The 24,774-nt window shown below is 32.1% G+C and overlaps 1 long non-coding RNA gene and 1 pseudogene across 1 annotated transcript; one reads left to right on the plus strand and one right to left on the minus strand.

The window, feature by feature from the left end:
- Window positions 1–411: 411 nt before the first annotated feature.
- Window positions 412–12,435, plus strand: LOC127731644 (uncharacterized). Its single transcript, XR_007995660.1, has 3 exons — window positions 412–500; window positions 869–1,000; window positions 12,325–12,435. It is a non-coding gene; the product is annotated as an uncharacterized LOC127731644 (long non-coding RNA).
- Window positions 12,436–15,939: 3,504 nt separating this feature from the next.
- On the minus strand, window positions 15,940–22,066 carry LOC127731795 (LRP chaperone MESD-like; annotated as a pseudogene).
- Between the last annotated feature and the right edge of the window lie 2,708 nt (window positions 22,067–24,774).

Raw genomic sequence — 24,774 nt, forward strand, 5'->3', positions numbered from 1 at the left:
TTTAATTCCACTGCTAGTTAAGCAACAAATAATCTTTTTTAATTGTTTTTTTTTATTTTAATTTGTTATTTTAAAACACTTATTTCATTAAGTACTTTTTAGAGACAATCAGAAAACATATGTAAAAGTAAGGTCCATATATTCCTTTGGAAATGAGGTACAGGTGAAGAAGTTGAAAGTGATTATTTCTACTGTGTCAGATTAGGGAGGCAACTGAAAATACAAATATCACTGTCATATGTAATTTGTGCTGTTTGTATATCATGTTTATTATCAGTAATTCATTACATTCATTTTTTAGAACTTTAATTTTTACTTTCTTTTTACCTTTATTTTGATTGTAATTTCACTTTCACTTTAAAGTTACTTTCACTTTCACTTTCACTTTTACTTTGTTGATTTCCTGTTTCCTGTTATCAATTGTGAACCACAACGACATTGGACCAATGTTAAACTTTATCGAGCTGTAACTTTGATATCCGTTTTTGACAAACCACTATGTAAGTTAAATATTTATTTGTAAGGTTTATACTGTATATGTGCACTTTCATTTTTTGATGCAAATAAGTAAACTATGAAGTTCTAGAGCAAAGTATTTACATTCATTTTTTCTATGATATTTTGAGTATGGAACCCCGTTTGAGCTATATTTCTAGTGTTTCTGCTAAAGCACTTGTCAAGTTTTAATATGTCTTAGTACATTCATCTATTTAATTTGATATTGAGGTTGATAAATGCTATTTTTTGTATCTTCTTCACTTGCTCAACTTTGTCAATTTTAATTGAGAAATTACACTATTATTGTTGTATTTTTGGTACACTATGTAGCTTTTCCAAATATTATATGGTATTTTCATTCTTGTTGCAGCTTTTTACCTGCATACACAGTTGTCAACACAATCATGCCAGAATTATGGATAAACTTTAAAATGGGCAAACGGTGTTTTAATTCACTGTATGGTAAACTATCTGCTTAGTACTTGAGCGGAATATAATTAATGTAAGTTAGGCCTTATATATATGAAAAAAACACTGTTTTCCAATCAAACAAATAAGTTAAATGTTTGTGCTTTTTTTTACCCATGTTTGAAAAAGTAGGTTGGAACCAAGTTATATTGTCGAAACGGGTAATTTTACTTTTCGTCTTCTGCTTGCATTTACGACAAGTAGTCAAACATTCCAGGTCAATCTTTCTTCAAATACATACCAATGGTGCTGTAATCCAAAAACTGAAAAGCCAAATAAGTTACGATGTTGAAGCATATTGAAATTAAAAAGGAATAAAACGTTCCAGAAAGTGCTTTCTAATGTTACCCTCGTTGACAGAATACCAACAGTAGTGGAATCAACCAAGTGTTTGTACACAAAAAAAACAGATAGGCTCAGTAGTCAGAATGTCGGTACTGACATGGTTGATAAACTAAACAAATATTAGGTGAATTGATAATTTTAGAACAGTCGGTATTCGTTTGGTACTTATTTTGAACTATACTTGTTTGTACTTATAAGACACATAATGAATGTAAAACCTATTTCATTATAAAGATACAGATTTCCGTTCTTAAATTTTACCTTCATATATATTGATGATGTCCTGTAGCTCGCTCATTCAGAGTATACCTGGATATTTGCGGGCTTTGGATGCTAAGTCTTTAGTTTTGTATATGGTGTTTTGTAGACTGTAGTTCATATTTTCGTCGTTTAAATTTTTTACATAATTTTGTCCGTCTCTCTTCGAATTTGTACTTTAGTTTTGATTCCCCTTTTTGTTAGTTATTCAGCTCTTCACTTAGTCAGGTCGTTTTACATCATTGGGTTTTAAATATGTGGGTTTTAGCCTTCCTGTTAAAAATACATACAAAAAAATTTGGATGCACCACATTTATACAGTGTTATTTTAATTTGGTTTTTTCCACGAATTGGTTGATAGATATTAGGTATCTTTGCATCAGCTCAATAGTGACATGTTTTTGCGGTCCTCGATTTGTAGATACCAGGATAGGCGTCTGCTCTGTAAATTGTTCGATTGTAACACTTCGGAGTGTGGATTCGGAATGCAGATGATACAAGCATAACAAAATACACATACCCGTTTGATTCCTTTGTGTTTTGTTTTATCTTGGTTTGTATGATCTGCACGAGATGTGAACATCGATAAACTACTGATGCATATTATTTAACTTAGGTGGATTTGACAATTTATTGTAGGTCTCATTTGTTCATATAGGTCTTTAGGAATTCAAGTATTCATACTCCATTGGCTTTCCTTTTCGTTTTATTTTTCGTTTTTTTTTCGATTAGGAACAATCCATAAAATAACTCCGGATGCTATTTATTAAGTATGTATTCTTTTTACAGATGGCACTATATGAAAATTCGTCTAATGCTCACCATTCCTTTAGATTTGGACATATACCATTATTTGGAAGTAAAAACTAGAATATGTGAGAGACGAATAAAATCAATTAATGTCCAATTTGGTTCGATTTATAGCGAAATTATTAAAATGATTATGTCAGGAAACCTTTTTAATGCTAATTTTAATTTTAATCTATTTTCATTAAAACAGTATAAAAAAGTGAAATTAACTTGTTGAATAGACAAGGAAATTAAACAATATTTAACAATCAAATTGAAGATTTGGCAACATAAAAAAGGTGAGTGATCTCAGAAAATAAGAAGAATAATACTGCACAAGTGGTAACATTCCTATGCTATGTCTAATGCCGTAATAAGTCCGGAAGGGGAAACAAGGAGCGAATTCAAGCTATACTTGGTCATCCTTGACACAAATGTTCCATAATGGTCACAGAGATCAAGGTAGTGTGTGTAGACTTGTCAGGGATAATTTCAACTGTCCTATTAGGAAACAATGGTTCATTAGCTTTATTGTAAGTTGTATTGCATATAAATATTGTTTGATCTTTTTTTTCTTTTGTATCCAAATAATTGTTTAAAACATCTTATAACTGTTATTTGCAAATAACTCTGGTAACTGTATACTTTTGTAAGTAAAATCAACACATTAACTATACGTCAATTCAAAGTTGTCCAATTGGTAAAATGGCCTCAATAACTGTTTTTTGTTTTTTGTTTAATAAAACACAGTTTAGTTATGTTTTTACTTAGATATTTTTACCGATGAAAACAATATTCTACAGTGTTTAATTTAAATCCTCATTTGTTTTTTACTGACATGTCGGTTTATTTCCTTAACTATGTCACACAGTACTTTGTATTCATTGCATATTATGTGGGGTTTTTTTTGTATTGCACAAGGTCATGCCTTTCCCAGACTGTTCATGAAGTCTTGTCACTAAATTTGGATATGTACTGATTGATAATTTAGTCTAAGTGAACATGATTTATTTATAAGTTGTTATTTCTTTTGCATTGTTTAACATCTTTTCATGTCTGAGCCATTTGAACTTACTTTACAGTATGGCTTTGCTAATTGATGAAAGCAGTAAAATGACCGTTGATTGTTTAAATCTGCTACTCGAGGACTCTGTTGGATAACTGTCGCATTACGATTCATACCACATCTACATGATTTACAAAAAAATGTATATACATGTCTTGTTGAACTTATATAATGCTATAAGTAAAGCAATTTTGATCTAAAACGGTCACATGAACGAAGTGTCTATATGAATATCAAGTCCAATATTTTCTCAATTATACACAAATTTAATATGATGGTGAAGTAGAAAACGTTTGATATCAATAGTTATTTTTCATTAAAAAGTAGAAAAAAAAACTTAGATACCAGTTTCATTGTTGAATGTTTTGTATGGACAGCAGCCAAATTTGTCCAAAATAGAAACAGTTTACAACTGACAAGGGGAACATTTTGTGTCAAAAGTGTGTAATAGCAGAATCGTATCGGTAATTGGCCAATATATTATTGTATCACGGTACGTTTCGTATCAACAACATTTCTGTACTGCAATTATTACAAAATGACTAAAGAAATGGGCTACGTGGAATGAAAAGGAGCCAACAGATTCCAGTTTCTGTTTACGGATTATCAAATTTTTAAGCCATGATCTATATTTTAATGCGATGCATTCTGTGATAAACTTTGGATAAATAAAATACGTACATACACGCCGTATGCAATGCATACTTTGTTACAATTGATACACTTTGGATAAATGAAATACGGACATACACACCGGATGCGATGATAAATAAATTACAGCTATGCGCGCCGCATGGAATTTATTAAAACAAACGTGACGTTCTGTTCCCCATATTTTGAGCGTGAACTATGCTTTTTTTTTCATTACGATAATACAGAAGTTAACAATGCAAATAATAAAGTTCCGCCGAAGAAGACAATCACGACAGGGTAACACTGGAGTTTTTTTAAGAGATTTTGTTATTTACATATTTTTGTTGTGGTTTAAAATTATGGGAAGGGTTGAGAAAACCAGTCGCCGTCCTAAACAGAAACTGAAATGAATACTTTGCCACTAATGACACATACTCTAAATCGTGTATAGTAATTGAATTTTTGAGAAAAGAAATACTTTGAAAAACTCCCAAAATATTAAGATAATTAAAGACAATCATATACTAGGACTTGAGACGAACACAAGAACATATGGCGGAACTTATCCTGTGTTGTTCAATATTTTTCTGCTTACTGACCTCAGGTATTGGCAGTCAACACTTAACATTTATACTGACAGCAGCAATCGCAGACGAGATCCATTGTTCTGAGGAAGTGTTTACGAATATTTTATCTTGATTACAAGGATAAAAAGGAGTGATTCCATTGTTTTTCTTAAATTAATCATTCGTAAAAATATTCTGTTGGTATAATTAGAAGTGCTTACGAAACTAATGTTCGAACTGCATCAGGCAAAATTGACCATACGTAGATAACTAAAAAGTAGGTTTTATGCTTTCCTGATGAAGATTCGTCTAGAAAAGCGCTTCGGATGCACAAATATAAATGCTACCTTAATGTTCATGCATTATGGTTGTGTATAAGTTGGGTTCCTTGTTTTTCTATGAATTTCGAGTTACTTTGTTAGACAATCAAAATATTGATGTTTGCATATGAAACAATATTGTTTAATGCTTATCTGCTGAAAAAAAAACAATATATTGAGGATACATTAACCACACCTTAAGACATATTCAAATAATAGAAATCCATATGCTCGAAGTGCATTTTAGATTTTAAATGCGCTTCTGAATGCGTGATCAAACAGTTTTTGTTCATTCAGATAAAATGTGCTGTTTAGGTTTGTCTGGTTCCCCATTTATTTTATAGAAAGATGTTTACTGCTTTTACTCAGTTTGTGGTCAATTGTTGGTGATATTCTTTTGGTGTGGCTCGGTATTTATACACCCCGCCATTGTGTTGTTGTGCTATGGCCATCTTTTGGTTTTCTTAATAAAACTGATACTCAAACTCAACACAGCAAGTAAATCACGCACCCGGAGGCTGGCTTCAGCTGATCCCTAAATAATAATGTATACTTGTCATTCATTCATGCTTATGTGACTTGTCTATAGAGTGTCTATCTGCCATTTTGTTTTTCTTTGTTGATATAGTTGTTTGTTTTTATGGTAAGATTATAACACAATGTTGACTGCTGTGCCTGAATTTTTTACATTATTGTTTTGCTCAAATATTGTTGTCAATATAATGGAATTGTATGCGTCTGTGAAAGGTTTAACTAGCTATAAAACTAGGTTTAATCCACAATTTTCTAAAAATAAAAGTTGTTTTTCATTCGTTTGATGTGTTAGAGATTTAGATTTTGCCATTTTATAAGGGACTCGGTGATTTCTGTTTTACAATGTCATGATTAGTTTTTCTAAAGAAATAACAATGATGCAGTACATTGCAAAAACAAATGTGCATTCAACTTATCAATCCTGGTGTTCAAATTTTGAAAGTCTTCCTTGTCATATAAGTAAGCATCAGCTGTTTTGGGAATTGGACACATAAAAGAAATACACTTGTTAATGACGTTTGCTCTTTCTCTTGATTTAAATCTGAACATGTATGCTGCAGTTACTGATAAATTTGTGAATCAATCTTCATTCTATGCGTCTTTGTCAACTTACTATCACTTACAACAATTTTTGTTTGCGTCTTTGTTAAGATTTATTTGTATGTTCCTTTGAATTGTTTAGTCAGTTGTGTTCTGAGATGTATGTTTACACAGCTATGGATGCTGGATCCCAATTCTTGTCACATTAACCTATTATGTCTGTTTGGGTTGCTTACCCAATTTTGTCAAGATAACGGAAAAAAATAAACATTTATCATACAAGTAGGAGATTTAGCTAGCTGTAAAACAAGGTTTAACCCAACATTTTCTTCCTAAAATTCATGTATCAAGTCAGGAATATCACAACTGTTTCTCACTCGTTCTGATTGTTGATAACGTTTGATTTTGTCAGTTTTATTGACTTCCCCCGGTTTTTTAATTTACCATTCAGTATGATATTTTTGTTATAAATTTTTAGCCAGGAAAATGACAATTTATTTTTTTTCCTTTCTATCAGCTCTTACCTAGTAACTTTGTTTCTTCTCTGAAAACCTGACAAAATACATAAGACAATTAAAAACCAATTGTTTAGAGAACAATTGAAGGTCTTTCAACTTCTAAAGATTTATTTTAATATGAAAATATAAAAATTCGGTTTAAAATGTCATTACCAGTGTCAAATGATAGCTTATTGTTTGCTGATTCAAAAAATATATGGTTTGTATACAATTTTGTCTGAAATAACGGAGGTAATTTGATACATCCGGTCTGAAAAATGTAATTTCCGGTATTATTTGATAGATAATTTGAAACTGCTTTCAAAAATATATTGTTCTATATACTTTTACATAAAATCAGTACAAAAAATAGCCACTTCCGGTTTGCTTTTTCAAAGTCATATGGCTTGTAACCTAATGCACAGAGTCATATGGCTTAATGATGTATAAATATGAATTTAAAGCAAAGGTGAAAATCTAGAACGTCAAACTTACCTATGACCTTGACCTCAATTTCAAGGTCATAAACCAAGGACCTCAAATCAAAAGACACTAGGTCTTTATTATATATGTTTAATGAGTTATATCATCATACGCGTAATTTTAGATATAATAGGGGAGAAAACTCCCATTTAATGTCAGCGTACCTTTTCAACCAAAATGTATGTGTTACGACATGTCAAAACTAACAATTTAGTAAAAATATGTAGTCGATATCTTATATGGTTTTGAAAAGAAGTGAACATAAGCCAAAATCAAAATTTAGAATATGACCTTGACCTTTGACCTTGACCTAATTTTGGTTTTTTTTTTTTTTTGGACCAAGGACCTCAAATCAAAAGACCCTAGGTCTCTATCACTTATGGTTTACCAGTTAGAAATGCATATCACTTATATCAAATGCATAAGAGAAATAACTCTCATATGGAGTCTCCGGATAGCTTCGGTCCAAATGGTCATCCTAAACCTAAAGATGTAACGAGCAATTTGGTAAAATAAATTTGTCGCTTTCTTTTATGGTTACGGAGGAGATATCGGAACAATGAAAAGTCAAAATTTAGAACATGACCTTGACCTTTGGCCTTGACCTCATATTTATTTTTATGAACCCAGGACCTCAAATACACGTACCAGTGGTCTGTATTACTTACCATTCATGTGATACATTGACATATCACTTATGTCAAATTCAAAATGGGAAATAACTGGCAAATCGTACTTTCTTGTTTATTTGACCTGTTGATACTAATTGTATTGCTTTTTTGTTATTTAATGTTATTCAGGGTTATATCTGGTCTATATACCAGCTTTGATAAGTGTTTGGTATAACTATAAATTTTCACTTCGTACTATGAACATCAAAATTATTTATTTTGTAAAAATATTTCCTTTCTCTATTGGTACTGTACACGTAGACCTAACAACAAAATTATTTTCATTTACCTGTGTTTAAAGTTATTACAAATGGCTGATATTTTTGTTCGAGCATATTGTTTTTCTTTAATTGTTTAATATTTCTTACCGATATAACATGTTACTTTTATTATTCTACCCTTAGTTTATTTATTTTGTATTTACATTGTGTCATAGGTCAAATTTATTTGTTCAGTGTATGTTCAATGGTGTTAATATGTCCTTTGATTGAGTTAAGCTATTTCAGTTGATATTTTATACTGTGTCTTTCTATGTTTTGATGTTACACTTTTGTTTCAGAAAAAGGGTGAAGGTTTGGTACCATTAAAACGTTTTAACCCGCTGCATTTGTTTGCACCTGTCCTAAGTCAGAAATCTGATGTTCAGTAGTTGTCGTTTGTTGATGTGGTTCATAAGTGTTTCTCGTTTCTCGTTTTTTATATAGATTAGACCGTTGGTTTTCTCGTTTGAATGGTTTTACACTAGTAATTTTTTTGGGCCCTTTATAGCTTACTGTTCGGTGTGAGCCAAGGTTCCGTGTTGAAGACCGTACTGTGACCTACAATGGTTGACTTTTATAAATTTTGACTTGGATGGAGAGTTGTCTCATTGGCACTCATACCACATCTTCTTATATCTATCTACGAATTGATTCGGTTGAATTTGACAAATCATCTTTAGGATAAATTTGTCGCTTTCTTTCACGGTTAAGGAGGAGATATCGGAACAATGAAAAGTCAAAATTTAGAACTTGAACTTTGACCTTGACCTCAAATTTATTTTGATGAACCCAGGACCCCAAATACACGTACCTTAGGTCTGCATTACTTACCATTCATGTGATACATTGACATATCACTTATGTCAAATTCAAAAGGGGAAATAACTGTCATATGGAGTCTACGAATTGATTCGGTTAAAATTTGATAAATCATCCTGAGGATATAACGAGCAATTCAGTAAAATAAATTTGTCGCCTTCTTTTACGGTTACGGGGAAGATCTCACAACAAAGAAAACAGTGTTTGGTGAGATAACACTTACAATAAAAAGTCTTCGACTAAACAGGGTCAGTCTCAAAAGCGCAATAACTGTTCGATATCATATGCAAAAAAATCTAAGCGAAACCACAAAACAAGTTTTGAAATTTGGCGGAAAAAGAAAAGAATAATCAAAACAAATACAGTAGGTTTTTCCACAAAATAGTGGAAAGACCTAATAATATTGAAAAAAAGGTATTACCTGTATACCTATCATTTCTTCTTAAATTTACACCCTATATAAATAAAAAACTCATCAATATTACCTAGCTTACAATTATGTACGACTGCCGAGCGTTTTATCTACATAAGGCTTACCAGTGGCGCTTTAATTAAGATGTTGAAAGGCGAAGTCAAATATATAGTTAAAGAGCATTGAACAACAAAATTCCGAAAAATTGTGTCAAATACGGATACGGCTGTCTATTTTAGGGTTATACGAATTCATTACTGTTTCGAATGATTCATCATTTAATAAACAGTAATGTTCAGTAAATGAACATATCCGTGACATTTCATGTTGACAGGCATGTGCTGACTACATGGTCGGTGATGCCCATTGCAGACCAAACGTCGAGTCGTAGTGTCATCGATCTATGGGTTATACATTTGGAATTTCAGCGCGTATGTTGTCTTCATACATGTCATATGAACCCTCCGTGATACGGGAATCAAAACAGTTGTGAGGCCAAATCAAATCAGAAGTTAATGAGCATTAACACGTCTAATTACTGCCTATTCCCATAATAACCAATATTTATCATTTAAAAATACGACATAGTATTTGGCGGCCATATAGCTCTTTCAATTAAGATAAAATCAGTATACAACGTTTATATATTTATTGCCACTGTACAACTATTGTGTGTTAAAAACTGATCCTTTTTCTAAACATTTCTAGAGCTCAAATACACAAAAATTGGCAGCATGTATTAAAGTACCAACATTGCGTCTTTATATTCATAATGGTTTACTGTTCAGATCAATCCGTCGTCGTGGAAACACAGAACGCATTCTATTTTATACTGTAAAAAGGGTAATTTTCGCGGCAGTTTAATGTTCGCTATATTTTGTGATAAGAGTTGAAACGCGAAAATAAAAATTCCGCGAATATTTCAAGGACAACCGATTAAAAGTATGACCATACATGAACCTATACCAATAGGTTTATGAAAAGGAGCATTTCATAAAAACGATTTAAAAACAAGCGGAAACTATTGATATTGCATAAGGTGATTAATTAGCCGTATCATGCAGCTTATTTGGAAAAGTTTTCATTGTTGATATGTTTTTGTGTTTTTACATGCAAACATACATAAAGAGATGTTATTTTACTTGATATAAATCAATTAACTTTAAACCTAAATGTGCATTAATGAAACAACGATAACTGTTCACACTGGTCAGACCAACAAGTTTTTCTGAACGAATTTCAATGTTTCAATACACCCTTGTAAAATTTGAAATTAATTGATATAACATTGTAAAGACCCCGTCAATAGCGAATTCAAAACAGCGCGAATTAAAATGCAGTTGTCAAATCGCTAAGTAAAAACGATGCGAAAGTTTTCCAACTTACAGTACTAAAATATTGTCAGCATGAAAAAGGAGTGCCGAGCCTTTTTTGAAATACGGAAATGTGTTGTAATAAGATATTAAAAGAATAGGGACTCAGGATTGATTGTGATATAGCAAGAAATAATAATAAAGAAAGTAATATTAGAATAATGTGAAAAGGGTCAATACTACTTTTTTTTTAATGTTGAAATTAGCAGTTTTTTGTAACTCATGATAAATAATGTATCATAAAATATGAGTATTACAAGTGTAGATTTTAAACACATTTACCAGCATTAATCATGAGTGCTAATATTTCATCGTGTATCTAAAAGCACGTACGAGTATTTGAAATCAGTCGAAGCAACCACACTAAGTGTCATTTTATGCTCATCATTTATATTTGGAACCACTGATTTCTTTTAAAACCTGAAAAGACGATACACTAGATAAGTTCAACAAGTTATATTTAGAAATAATGAAGTACCATGATTAGTCCCGTAACTATGTTACTACTGCCAGATTATGCATTTGCATTAGATGATAAGACCTTGACCTAATACAACACGATAGAGCATCAATCCGAAAAGTTCTATGATTTAAGCAGGTGACACAATATTATGGACATAACAATATAAAAATAAGGAGATTAGGTATGATTGCCAATAAGACTACTATCCACCAAAGTTCTAATAAAGTGGATGTAAGCAATTATAGGCAACTGTATGGCCTTCAACAATGAGACAAATTCATACCTTATAGTCGAATATAAAAGCCCCGTTCAGATTGCATCAGAACATTTTCGGGAGACATACATAACCTGTACCTGACAAATAACATGGTTATCCAATTTTACTTCTTCCAAGGCGTCTGCAAGATCTTTCATCGAAGGGTCTTCAAGGTCTGATAACTTAGATTCCTTTCATTTCACTAGTGCCATCGACTTATGCCTTCACGACTGTGACCACCATACATGTCTAAGGTGTTCTCCCATTGCCTTGGTGTCATTCCCAAATTAATGAAAAACTCTTGAAATGTTTTTATTATAATCTGACCTCTGAGTCTAACTAGGTGCTTATCACTTGGTACTGTTCTCAATTCATTTTATTTTAGACATCAAAGTTGTACCTTATGTTGAAATAAGCGGTAACAATGACTCATACTAATTCAGCACATTGGACTTAATCCAACGGTTAATGTAAATCTACAGAAACGTTTACGTAATTGTCGGCATGTACAAGCAGTATGTCAACACCAAGCAACATTGCTAGCAGTCCTAGCGTTTGTCACATTTCAGTTGAACATTAAATGTATGAAATCAGAATGCTATTTTGATCAAATCTATCCAAAAAATGCGGAAACGGCCAATTTCAAATGAAGTGACACTATTTCATATAACATCATAATTGTAATTTTCAATATCCATATAGCTTAAAAATTATAATCCAGTTAAACAAATAGTATTTAGTGTCTAGTGTTAGTGATTTGAATGCTTTCTTTTCTCCTGCATTCTTATTTTTTTTGTGTTTGTTTTAATTCCATTCATCACACAGATATGTATAACCGCATATACTTGTGTTTTCTATAGTTACCTTTACATCCTAGTGCACACGTCTTTTGAGACTGAAAAATAAATTAGACTATTTACTGTTTGTAATCAAATAACGAGCTTTTGTCGTGTATTGATTTATACTACAGATAAGATGTTGGTAAATATGTATAAAACAAAATCGAGGCATAAGTTTTGTGAAGGGTATATAGAAGGTGGCGTTATTTTTAAATTTATATCATCTATTTTCAGGGTGCTCAACAGATGCCTCTTCCATTTACAACAAAACAAGATCATGAAACCGTTGTTTGTATAATCTCTGTTTTATTTTCAATTATACTTGAATAAAGGTTGGGAACTGTTGAGTGTATTACATTAGAAGTATTTGTAATGCTTATAAACATACACTAATGACTTAAAAGGATTTTGTTAATACAATTCATCATACAGTATTGCCTTACCTTATCAAATATCCAGTAAAGTAAGTATTTTGTTTCATGCTTTTTTCCATGTCACAGGTTCAAAATTTGGCGTCATTAACCTCTTCTGCAGATTTGAAGCATACACCATTGCAACATGGAACACCTAGCGCCAAGGTGTACGGTTCTAATACTTTTGTTGGTTTGATTTTCTTACCGAAACTGTAAAAAATAGAAGAGAAGGGAAGACCCGATGCTCTTGGTCAAACATTCTTGTATGCTTGTTGCAACATCAGGTGAGATAGAGAGTAATGATGTCTGGTTTGTTAAGTATACCGTAAGTCGATTGTCTTCTAACCATATACTGAGTTCATTATCCTCACTCACGTTCATGACTGCCGCCTTGTGGTATAGACACGGTTTTCCATTTTCTTTTTTCAATGACCAAATGATTATTGCTGCCCCAATTACTTTGTAAGCATTTCAATTTTCTTTTTTCAATGGCCAATTGATTATTGCTGCCCCAATTACTTTGTAAGCAAGAGCATTTGGAATGGAGTTTTTGGCTAATGCATACTCCAGACAAACTGTTCTTTCTCCATGATGTTGCAGGTTCTTGGAGTCTGGTCTGGGGGTCTTGATTATGCATGGTACAAGGTACCCATCAGAATACGAATTTTTCAACACCTTAGAGACTACCATAATATCCAAATGAACAAGAAGCTGTATGACAAATCATTTAATGGAATCATCTTGCCTGTATTGATGGAAATGATCTTGTTGCCAAAGCTTACAAAAATCTGTTCGGTAAATGTTACCTGTCTGTGTCAATGTTTGCATGACGGTTGAGAGATTTTGGTCTGCTGGAAAGAACTTCTCATCCGTCACAAATGACCTCAAAATGTTAACCAATGCAGGAGGGTGAATGATGATGCAATTGTCTAAGCCAGGAGAATTGTAATACATCAGTTTACCAAGGGAGTGTTGGACTAAAAGGAAGTCGTTCAGCTGATCTTTTGTTAAGGCCAAGTCGTCATTCAGCTTATTAACATTTCGTAGATCTTCCTTGGTAATGATGTTTACATTTTTCACTCTCATGTTGGAGATTTGCAACTCCAAAGGTACCCATTTCATAGGTCGTCGCTGATAAAAATACATAGTATCCAGGTGTATGTGATGTATTTTCTCGTAATTGCAGAACATATGTTAAATAACCAGAATGAAATCTTCTTTCATCTTTGCAACGTCGGCCTGAAAGAAAATTGAAAAAAATAGCAAATAGCAAACGTTGTTACCAGTGCACCAGTGCCTTCTGGCTTCAGTGTGGCTGTTGAACAACGGGAATCGTTCTGTGTTTGAAGCAGAATAATGGAATTAAGAGTAATTACTGTTGTTGTCTTTCCGGAAGTTGAAATACAGGATGATGAATGAAATAGTATGACAAATTCAAAGTTTAAACGCTATAAAATGAATGCACGTGAAAACGAAAAAATGTATTCTGTAAATACAATAGATTACCACATTGTCTATTAATAATTGAGTATAAATAAAAAGCAACATCATTTTACTGATGTTCAAATTTCGCAAATCCATTTAAGATAAACAATCCTAGTAAAAACGACTGAGAAATTCAATTGAACTCCAAAAGAACAGGTGCGTGTACAGGTTTAAATTGTCTGGTTGTAAATAAATCAGATGTCATGCGAATACAGAACCAGTCAAAATGGTCAAAGTAGGAAAGTCAGTTAATTTACAAACCAGACGACTATTCATTTATATTAAGATATTTGACCGTACAAACATGTATCTCGAGAGTTATAACAATCAACCTACTAATTATGTTAAACATTTAGGAAGACCTTTATCATCTACATTAGAAATATATATTTACTTGATTTTCTTGTAATTCTTTGGTTAAATCAAAATTCTTGTTTCAATTTTCTAATTGTTACTATACACTACTATAAGTCAAGCTGATGCAATGTGAGCACTGCTAATGAAGACCTATAACCAGCATATATAACCCTATAGCCAGTATACATAAACCTGTATCCAGTATCTGTAAACCTACAGCCAGTATCTAAGGCTTAAACTTTGATACTTGATAGATATATGTGAACGTTTTTAGATGCCAATATTATATGGTGCTCACGCGTTAGTTTACCTTTCACTGGTCCCTGTGTGTTGCTGCAAACATAATCTTTGGCATAATGTCTTCAGTGTAAGTCAAAACGGAATCAACCAAGTGTTTTAGTATTGCTGAAATAAAATGTAAAATTTTTACCGACCTCGAATGACTTCAATTCACAATATTGCCGCACTGAAAATGCGTAGATAAGTAATACATGAATGCATAGATAGATACTGAAATGAAATTCAGTAAATTTTTAAAATGAAGACAATAATGACTATATGAATAAACCAACGTATCGGATTTTGACCAAACGGAACATGTATTTGAATGAATCAGCATTTACTGTGAACTAAGGTATGTGACAAGTATAACATACACTGAGGTTATATTCTTTGATAGGTTTTCTGTTTACGACGACTCATCTCTGAAATATGTCATCTAAAATCAGTTAACATTGTTCGGCTGAATCAATTTTTGAACATTTGAATTCTTTATCAAAACCAATGCAAGATCATTTGTAGATATATGTCAGCTTTATATTCTTCTAAGTGCATAATATTTGAGAAATTTCAAGGGCCTAATGAAAATCCACATTAACACCAAGATTAAGATATTCATTATATCAATCTTCAGATGTGTGATTCTATTAGGTATTTTCTTCTTATAGGTTTTACTTACATGCAGCTGTAACCCCCTCCGGATATTCGTCCAGCTGTTTATGTAAACCAAATCTACCATCAAACATCAGTAAAAATGATCCATTGTGTTGTATGAAAAGTTGATGAGTCATATCATATGATTTCTGCCCACCAAAATTGATAAGGTCAAAAAAGAATCAACAAATGAACTTCAATATACTTAAGTCAGACATACCCTCTTGAAGCGGAACCATTTTCTTCCTTTCAATATTAATACAATTCCTGCCAAAATAAATGACAAGTCCTTTTGTAGAATTCGACTTAAGAGGAATTTCTTCGCCAAGAAGTACACTTGCTAAATTACTTTTTCCTGTCCTACAGGGACCACATAACAATAAAATAAACAATTATTAAAGATGATAACAATGAAAAGTAAAACAACAAAAATACCGAACTCCAAGGAAAATGAAGACATTATGCCAATAATTATGTTTGCAGCAACACATAGGGACCAGTTTAAGGTAAAATAACGATAAAAATTGTTCCACGCGTGAGCACCATATAATATTGGTATCAAAAAACGTTCACATATATCTATCAAGTATCAAAGTATAAGCCGTAGATGCTGGCTCCCCTACTATAAGAAGCAAGGTATAAAAAATAAATATTTGTATAACTATCCTTTCCCTGGATAACTTTTGTCTTCTATTGTAACCTCTTCACATCTTGCTTAATAGATTAAAAAATCTTTATCTTCCCAGGCTTTAGATTCATCAGTCAACATAAACATTACTGTGTTACTGCCCACTACATATCTGTTAATCAAAGGAAAGAGATGACAAAAATCGTGTAGTTATAAAATTGTGAATGGAAATGGGGAATGTGTCAAAGAGACATCAATCCGACCATAGAGCAGACAACAGCCGAAGGCCACCAATGGGTCTTCAATGCAACGAGAAACTCCCGCACCCGAAGGCGTATTTCAGCTGGCCCCTAAACAAATATGTATACTAGTTCAGTGATAATGAACGTCATAACTCCAAATTATACACAGGAAACTAAAATTAAAAATGATATAGGACTAACAAAGGCCAGAGGCTCCTGACTTGGGGCAGGCGCAAAAATGCGGCGGGGTTAAACATGTTTTTTGAGATCTCAACCCTCCCCCTATACCTCTAGCCAATATAGAAAAAACAAACGCACAACAGTAGTTGTCTGATGACTGTCAATTTTCAAAATCATCCTTTTTATACGATTTAGGTAACTTTTCTTTCAATTTGGTTCTTGTGAATTTGAAATATAATGTATTAAAATTAAATAAAGAAAATGCTTATATTATATTCCATGCGCTGTTGCTTTTTCATTTTTTGTTTCCAGCTTCTAATATTATTTATGAATTTGTTGGTACAGGAAAATCCCTTTCATTGACTGATTGTGCCCCCTAAACATCATTCAACTACAGGTAAAACATTGATTCAATATTTTATTAACTTATGGCTTCATATCAAACAAACCTAGTAAAATCGTCGAGTACTCTCAGATCTGTACTTGGTGTCTTTTTGTTGTTGGGATGTACAAATACCCGGCCACGTCCACTCTGTGTTTTTGTTAGATGTATTTCTATTTGTAGCCATCTGATGAGTTAAGCCTTTTTCAACTGATGTTTATAATTCGTTCTTATGTTGTACTGTTACACCACTGTCCCGAATTAGGTGGAGGGTTGGGATCCCGCTAACATGTTTAACCTCCGCCACATTCTGTGTGTATTTGTCTGTCCCAAGTCAGCAGCCTGTTATTCAGTGGTCGTTGTTTGTTTCTGTGCTACATATTTGCTTTTCGTTCATTTTTTGTACATAAATAGGCCGTTAGTTTTCTCGTTTGAATTGTTTTACATTTGTCATTGCGGGGTCTTTTATAGCTGACTATGCGGTATGGGCTGTGTTCATTGTTGAAGGCTGTATGGTGACCTATAGTTGGGAATTTCCGTGTCATTTGGTCTCTTGTAAAGAGTTGTCTCATTTGCAATCATACCACATCTTTTTTTTTTATAGTATGACTCCCTGTGCTTGCCTGCGTTTTTGTATTATATTTATGTTCGATGATTAATCAGATGGCATCTATTCTATAATACACATAAACTATTGATACATTATAATGAGTCCATGTGTTATAAATAACATATGAGATTTTGAGTCGAATTGGTGAACATGAATTTGACAGCTAATGCTCATTTAACCCCTTCCACATGGTACTTCTTATATAAGCTTAAAACAGACTTGTATGCTATAATATTTTCTCCTCACATCTGTGTATCAATATGAGCATTAAACAGGCTTGTATGCTTGAGTGATGTAATTTTCTCCGTTTCTTTTTCACTTTGGTTTTCTAAAACACAAAGAATTAACTTTAATAATATATATATATATATTAAAGCAATGTAGTTTAGAAATATCATTTTTATCTGCATTGAAAGTCTTTACAAATTATCTGTTCCTTGCAAAACCTAGTGTCTTTGTACATTGTTTATGATACTGCAGTTTTTTGTTATATTTTTTTACCTAATTTAGAGAAATTACATGTGATAGTCATTGTCATCATAAGTGATATGTGTATTTTCAGTTGCCTCCCTTGTCTGACACAGTGAAAAATAATCACATTTTACTTCTTCACATTTTCCTCGTGTCTACATGGTTATATGGACCTTACTTTTACATATGTTTTCTTATTTACTCCATAGGACACTTACTGAAATAAGTGATTTAAAATAACTAATTGAGTTAAAACAGAGGACAAACAGATAATCATTTTAACACTTTGTGTACTTTTATAAAAGAAAGTATAGATTCTAGTCACCAGAAATTTTCCATAAAGGTTTTAGTATTAAAAGTATCTAAAACACATTTCTAAAGACATTTAGTTTTAAAGTACTTGAAAAGAATCCTTTTTCGTATATTTCTATTTTTTTAGTACAAACAAGGTTTTTTTTAAAAAATTTTTAATCACTTATTTCTGCATGTCCATTGTCTTGGCTTACTTGATACTGTAGACACTGGCTTTTTGTTTCTAATTTTCACTATTTCATATTTTCTCAGAAATAGCCGAGTCTAACTTTTTCACATCTATTTTTGTTTGTCTCTCTCACATTTTGTCTTACCTGACACTGTCGCAAACATCATTAGGGTTTTCCCTTTTTTTTAATCATTTCTTCTTGGTTTTCTGGGGTCTAATTTTGACATATTCATTTAAGGTGGTTCTCGTTTCCATTTAGGAAGTTCATCTTGAAGTTCTTCTAACTCATCCTCATCAGTGTCCTGAAATGGTAACCATTACAATTTATAAAATTTGATCAGAGCATGGGATAGAATATGGAAGAACATTCAGTTATTTTATACGTTCAGTTGTTATGTACATGTTTCAGGGTTTCCGCTTGCGGTCGCCATTTTCGCAATTGTGGCGATTAAAATTGATTATGACGAAAGACTTCAGTGAAAGAAATATAACGGGTCGATTTCGTCCATCTTTTTTTTTATTCGGGTTTCTTTTACTTTTTCACTGATCACAAACTAACAATACTAGGATTTCACCTTGAACTCAACACACATTACGATTTTGAAAGAAAATCAAGAATCAGCTGATTGCATTTTATAGCTATTGGCAACAATGGCCAAATGAATAAAAGTGCTCAATGTATTGTATAATTGTATGATTGTGTGGTTAAAATGTCACCTAAAGGAGTTCTTACAACTTTAATAGAAATAATTGTTTAAGGTGGGTACTTTACAATCGTTTTTCACAGCATGTTTCTGTAAAGCATAGTTTTACATCTCTACTTTTTCTTTTATCGTTTGTCCGAAAGAAAACATTTGTAACTTGTTATGCTCTGACTTAAGGTGAATCCCGTGTTCCCAGTCGTCAAATATGATGATTTCATCGATTTATATTGCAATTTTACAGTATCTTTAAAAAAAATAATATTTTTTTTTATCATTATTACAAGGTAGATTACAAAATAGATATGACATGTATGAGGTAGACAACAATGCTTCAATCTGAATTTTTCATTGTTATCAAGGAGGAAAGTATTGAACAAAATATGTTAATGTTAGTTAGGGAAAAAATTGAAAGTGGCACAAAAAATATTGTTTTGACGAAAGAGGTGGCGAAAAAGAAAATTAACACACGGAAAACCATGTGCATATTCAGGAGTACTTTAATTTTCCAACTGTCATCATTGATTGCTTTTAAAGCATGATAATGCCTCGTAATATAAAAAATCAAATTAATTAAGATTTAGTAAAAAAGACAATTAATAATGCATGATTATTCTCATAAGCTTAGTACTGAAGCAAAACATTATTAAGAGGAAATGACAAAAATATATTTCAATAATTCAATGTTGACAATGTATCTTGCCTTGCTACTTTTGTTCATTCGATGTTTGTTCACAATCAAATAATGAGGTACAACAATTATCAAGAAACTAACTGTCATTGTTAATAAATGTTTTTTATTGATATAATATGTTCATGTATTTCGGATTATTTAAGCAATTCGTCATTGATACCTTACAAGTAAATGGTTATTAATCCTTCAATTTCAGTTATAGAATCAATCCACTGCGCATTGAGGAAAACAAACTGAAAACATGTTTTCAAATAAGATATAAGTCAAGTCACAAATAACAACATGCTTGTTATTACAGTTTGAAGTTGACTTCCCCCCAAAAATCTTTGAAAGTATGATAACAGACATGTTGTTACTTCAGGCTTGACCCGATCTTGTTTCTAAACATCAATACAGTAACCTGAATCCAAAATGCGCAGTAGATTTTTACAACTGAAATTGAAGGATTTATAACTATTTAGTTCTAAGGTATTATTAACGAACTGCTAAAATCATGTAAAAAACGTGAAAATATTAAATCAATTCCGCTAAAAAAAATTCTATTCACGACAAAGTAATCATCACAATACTACTTTAAAAAGTACAACTAACACTCGATTGCAGAGTTCAACTCGTAACCGGGAAAAAGAAGAAAACAAACTGACAATCACTTATGCCTACGTTGTTTTACCAAAAAATGGCGAAAATAATAATGTTAACATGTTGAAATCACACGAGATCTTAAAAACAAAACAAATAGCGGTTAATTTGAAAGTATCTGACCCGATTTGCGACGAAAATGTCTGGGATAACTGAGAGGCGTTAGTATAGACATTGTGTCTTTGTACAATAGCAGACATGTGTTATTTCAACACTTTTCATGACAGGAGGAGATAACTCTGTCAGAATTTCCACAACAACAGTTTGCCTTTAATTTTCTGTAATAACTTGTTTAAGTTATATCCTTGACTGGTAATACACCTAATCGCTGTTTAGTCCAATACGGAAAAACAACTTTCTGTTTGAGTCAGGTGTCGTAAAAAACAAAGGTCACCACTAACGAGCTGTGGGAGGAAAGAGTTAAGAAAGTGAACATTTTGAAACTTAATAGATTGTGATCCACTTTTTTGAAACACAAATTCAAGTAATGAAAATGCTTTGTTTGAAGTGTTAACGATTGTTTAAACATGACTCTTTGAAAAGTTTTATGCATAATAAAGTGTTTAAAAAGGGCTCCAGATAGCTGAAACTGGATGAAAAAGTTGTGTAATTTAAGAACTTAACCGGATTGGAATGAATATCGATAAGGTGTATAGAAAGTAATAACACGTTACCTCCCATTGATCAAAAAGTCATACTGAATCAACTTCAAGGTAACCACGAATCTTTTTCTTCTTCCATTTCTCGTCTTCATCATTCTTTGTTCTTTGCTTTCTTTTTCGTCTGTTTTAGTACAAATTGAAAGCAGAAATAAATTAAAATCTATGAAAATAATAATGTAAAACTGAAAGTTCCCTCGTCTCTTCACTTTATTGAAATGATTATTATAAAATGCAAATTAAAAAAAACGAATACAATTTAAAGGAAATAACATATGAATAAATAGATACTTCCTGATATAAAAAACATCATATAGGTTTAAATAAAATTGATTAAAATTTTCGATGACATATAGCACATAACTTGATTTAGTTTCGTTTTGTCTAATAATTTGTACAATGCATTATGGGATATGTTTTGACTGGAAATGAAATATTCCTGAAAAATGGGTTAGGAATACCTTGATTCTTCTAACGAACACTTCAGCTGCTTGTTTTGGTAAATGTTTTTTTCATAAGATTACTTCTTAGATTTTATACTGCAGGCACTTTTCTCTGAATGTTTAGGTGTATTTTTACAGAAGCTCCTGTGTTTTAAGCAGTTCTGGTTGTTCCATGTTGTCTACTTTAGTACTTACTAAAACAATCTCAGTCTTCAGTAGGATGATTAGAATAATTTTCAAATTATTGGTTCATGACCTGAGACAGGTGTCCTGAAATGCCAGGGAAGTAAGCCTTGGTCATTAAGTAATACAACAAAATTTAGTTTCTCTTGTAAACACAATCTTCCAAGTGTAAACTGGAGTTTTTTCCCGGAACAATTGATGTCACCAAGCAAATAAGTTTACGTCTCTATTTTCGATGACCACTTTCCTCTGAATCACCCCATATCAACTTGGGCAGTTCATTCATAAAATCAAAATTAGAATCTCGTTTATTAGTAAATTAGCAGATAAAAGTTATATAGTATTTCACATACACCATGTACACAGAATACTTCTTTGCCCTGTTCCCAATTTTATTATGTCCTATATTAGTTATATATTAAGTTGAATTATTTGATTAACGTTTTTACGTCATGCCAGTTAAGACACTGGACATCGTTAATTTAGTAGTATAGATGTAAAGTGTACATAAAGTTTATAGTTGTTTTGATATTTCCAATTGCAGGTCCCTGAAGGCACATACTGCAAACAATACACAATACATAAAAGTTTCCCTTTTCATGTCAATTTAAATGTGTATCTGGAAAGCATAATTTGGTATATACATGTACATATATGTCCATGTTTAAGCTATTTTATAGTGTCCCAACGTCAAATTTTCCAAACAATGTAGGAATTTATATTTGTGTGGCCTTCATTGTAGGCTCAGTGTCTGTAAGTGTGTTTTCAGTCTTGTGTTCTTTTCCTCTTGATTAATAGTTTTCAGGTCAATGTATCTCTCAGGTTTTCGTCAGACATTTTTGTTACGCCTTTTCAGTTTGGCAGTTAGTCTTGTTCATTAAATAAACTGTGTTATAACACAATGATCGTAATCTTAACAACATTTAAGTAGATACTTGTTGATATTCTAATTGACAAATGTTCATGATCCAGGTAGTTTGATATTTGGTATTTGGAAATACAAAAGTTAAAAGACGCAGCTGGTCATATGACAAGCATTGTCCCTATAAGTGATTTTTTTTAATATGAACAAAAGTTCCGGATGGTATGTTTTAACAAAAACTAAACACTGTTTTGACCACCTTTTGATGGTGTTATTTATACTATCTTCAATTGACTTTTTTTAATTGATCATTTTCAGATTTTTCCAAACAATAGTCCCATACAGTTCAAACGGACATTATCTTCTTTCAAAAACTATGTAACAAATGTTATCCAAAATATATATTTCTTTTATATGTTTTTCAAAGTAACATGTGGGTCCCAAGATTTAAGCATATAATTGAAGAACACGAATAGATGCCTCACATGACTCAATGGAACAACTTTAACCTAAACTGTTTTTCAACATTTGGAGAATCGACAATAAAATGTTAAATTTATAATATACTTCTGTAAAACAAATTTGAACTCTTTCAGAGAACCTAAAACGTGTTTATCCTTTTTCGTGGAATGGGGGGGGGGGGGGGGGGGTGGACAGGGGGGGGGGGGGGGGTAATGTTATACAAAAATTCAGAAAAGCAATAGGCTTAACTGAAACATATTGAGCAACCACTAATGCTATTAATGTATGTTTTGTATGATTTGTAGACTCTCAACCAGATCTTGTATTTAGTTGCCATATAAATGTTTTTGTAGATTATTTTATATGATGAAACCTTCGTACAATCATTGTCATTTCAATGGTACTATCGACATTTTAATCATGTTCAGTTCTTCTAAAATAGGGGATTTTGATTAATTTTTTTATAAAGCATGTTCTACATTTTCCTCCTGCACATTATTATCAATAGACTCGATACCATCTTGCTGTATTTGCTGCTAAGCTTCATTTCTATCCTGGATGTACTCTTGAGATTCAATCATGTTGTATCTATTGGGTTGGTTCTAACATAAGCAACACGACAGGTGCCAAATGTAGAGCAGAATCTGATTACCCTTCCGGAGCACCTGAGATCACACTAAGTTTTTGGTGGGGTTCTTGTTGCTCAGTCTCTAGTTTGTTATGTTGTGTTTTGTGTACTATTGTTTGTCTGTTTGTCTTTTTCTTTTTTAGCCATGGCATTTTCAGTTTATTTTCGACTTTTGAGTATGAATGTTCCTCTGATATCTTTCGCCTCTCTTCCTTGCAGATTTTATAAATCCAATCAGATCCAGTCGTCGGGGCACTGGCGCAGCAAATAACCTAGTTTCTGGCATTTATGAAATTTTCATTCTTCTATTGAATTACTATCTCTGTTTTCGAGTTCTGGTTAGCTAAAATAATATATTTCGCAATCAGCTAATTCATAGGTATTGGTTTGTTTACTGTATTGACTTTGCATATATCCGGAGTAATAATTTTATCATTAATGATGTGGATGATATTTAGATGAAATGCCAGTCTAAAATAGTATTACTTTGATTCAGTTATAATAAATCAACATAAAAAAGCCGTGGTATGTTTGCCTCTTCACCAGACACCAAAATGCATTGAAGTTACAATTTGTATTATGTAGTCTGAGTGTTAAATCTAGTTTGTAAATAAGTCTTTTTTCCTTAAACTTATAGCACTTCACAAAATCTCGGATTTAAAGAGGTATGCAAATGTTATGTAAATGTATTCAGAGACCGATATTGACATATATTGACAGACCGCTGTATATAGTTTATCTTGTATTTACAAGTTGTAAATATTAACATTTCTTGTTTTTTAACCCTCTAATGGGCGGTTACGAGAGACCTCGGTTTATAAAATATATTAACACCTAATCAAACCTTTTTAAAGTTTAGAACTAACATATATTAATGAACATCTCAAAATTTTCGGAAATGTATGCATTTTTGTATATCTCTGCAAATCGAAATCTTTGTCATGCATTTTTCTATGATGTAAATTTATCTGCAAAGGTGTTTCTTTATCTAGGTAACAAGCATCATCATTCAAATAACTCTATAGGGGTTATAAAGTGTAAGGTGGATCTACATTTGTCTGGTATGTAAATCAATTCAAAACGAGAACTTTAGATTTGTCAAATGTGTTGTAAAGGAATATTTTTTGTTAGTCGTTATAGTCTACTGAAATGTATGTCAAATCAGAACATATCAAAAGCCTTTGAACATATTCTTAAATGTATGGTAAATACATAGATGTGCAGACAATTG

The sequence above is a fragment of the Mytilus californianus genome, unplaced genomic scaffold, assembly GCF_021869535.1.
Source record: "Mytilus californianus isolate M0D057914Y unplaced genomic scaffold, xbMytCali1.0.p SCAF_20, whole genome shotgun sequence".
Taxonomy (NCBI): Eukaryota; Metazoa; Mollusca; class Bivalvia; order Mytilida; family Mytilidae; genus Mytilus; species Mytilus californianus.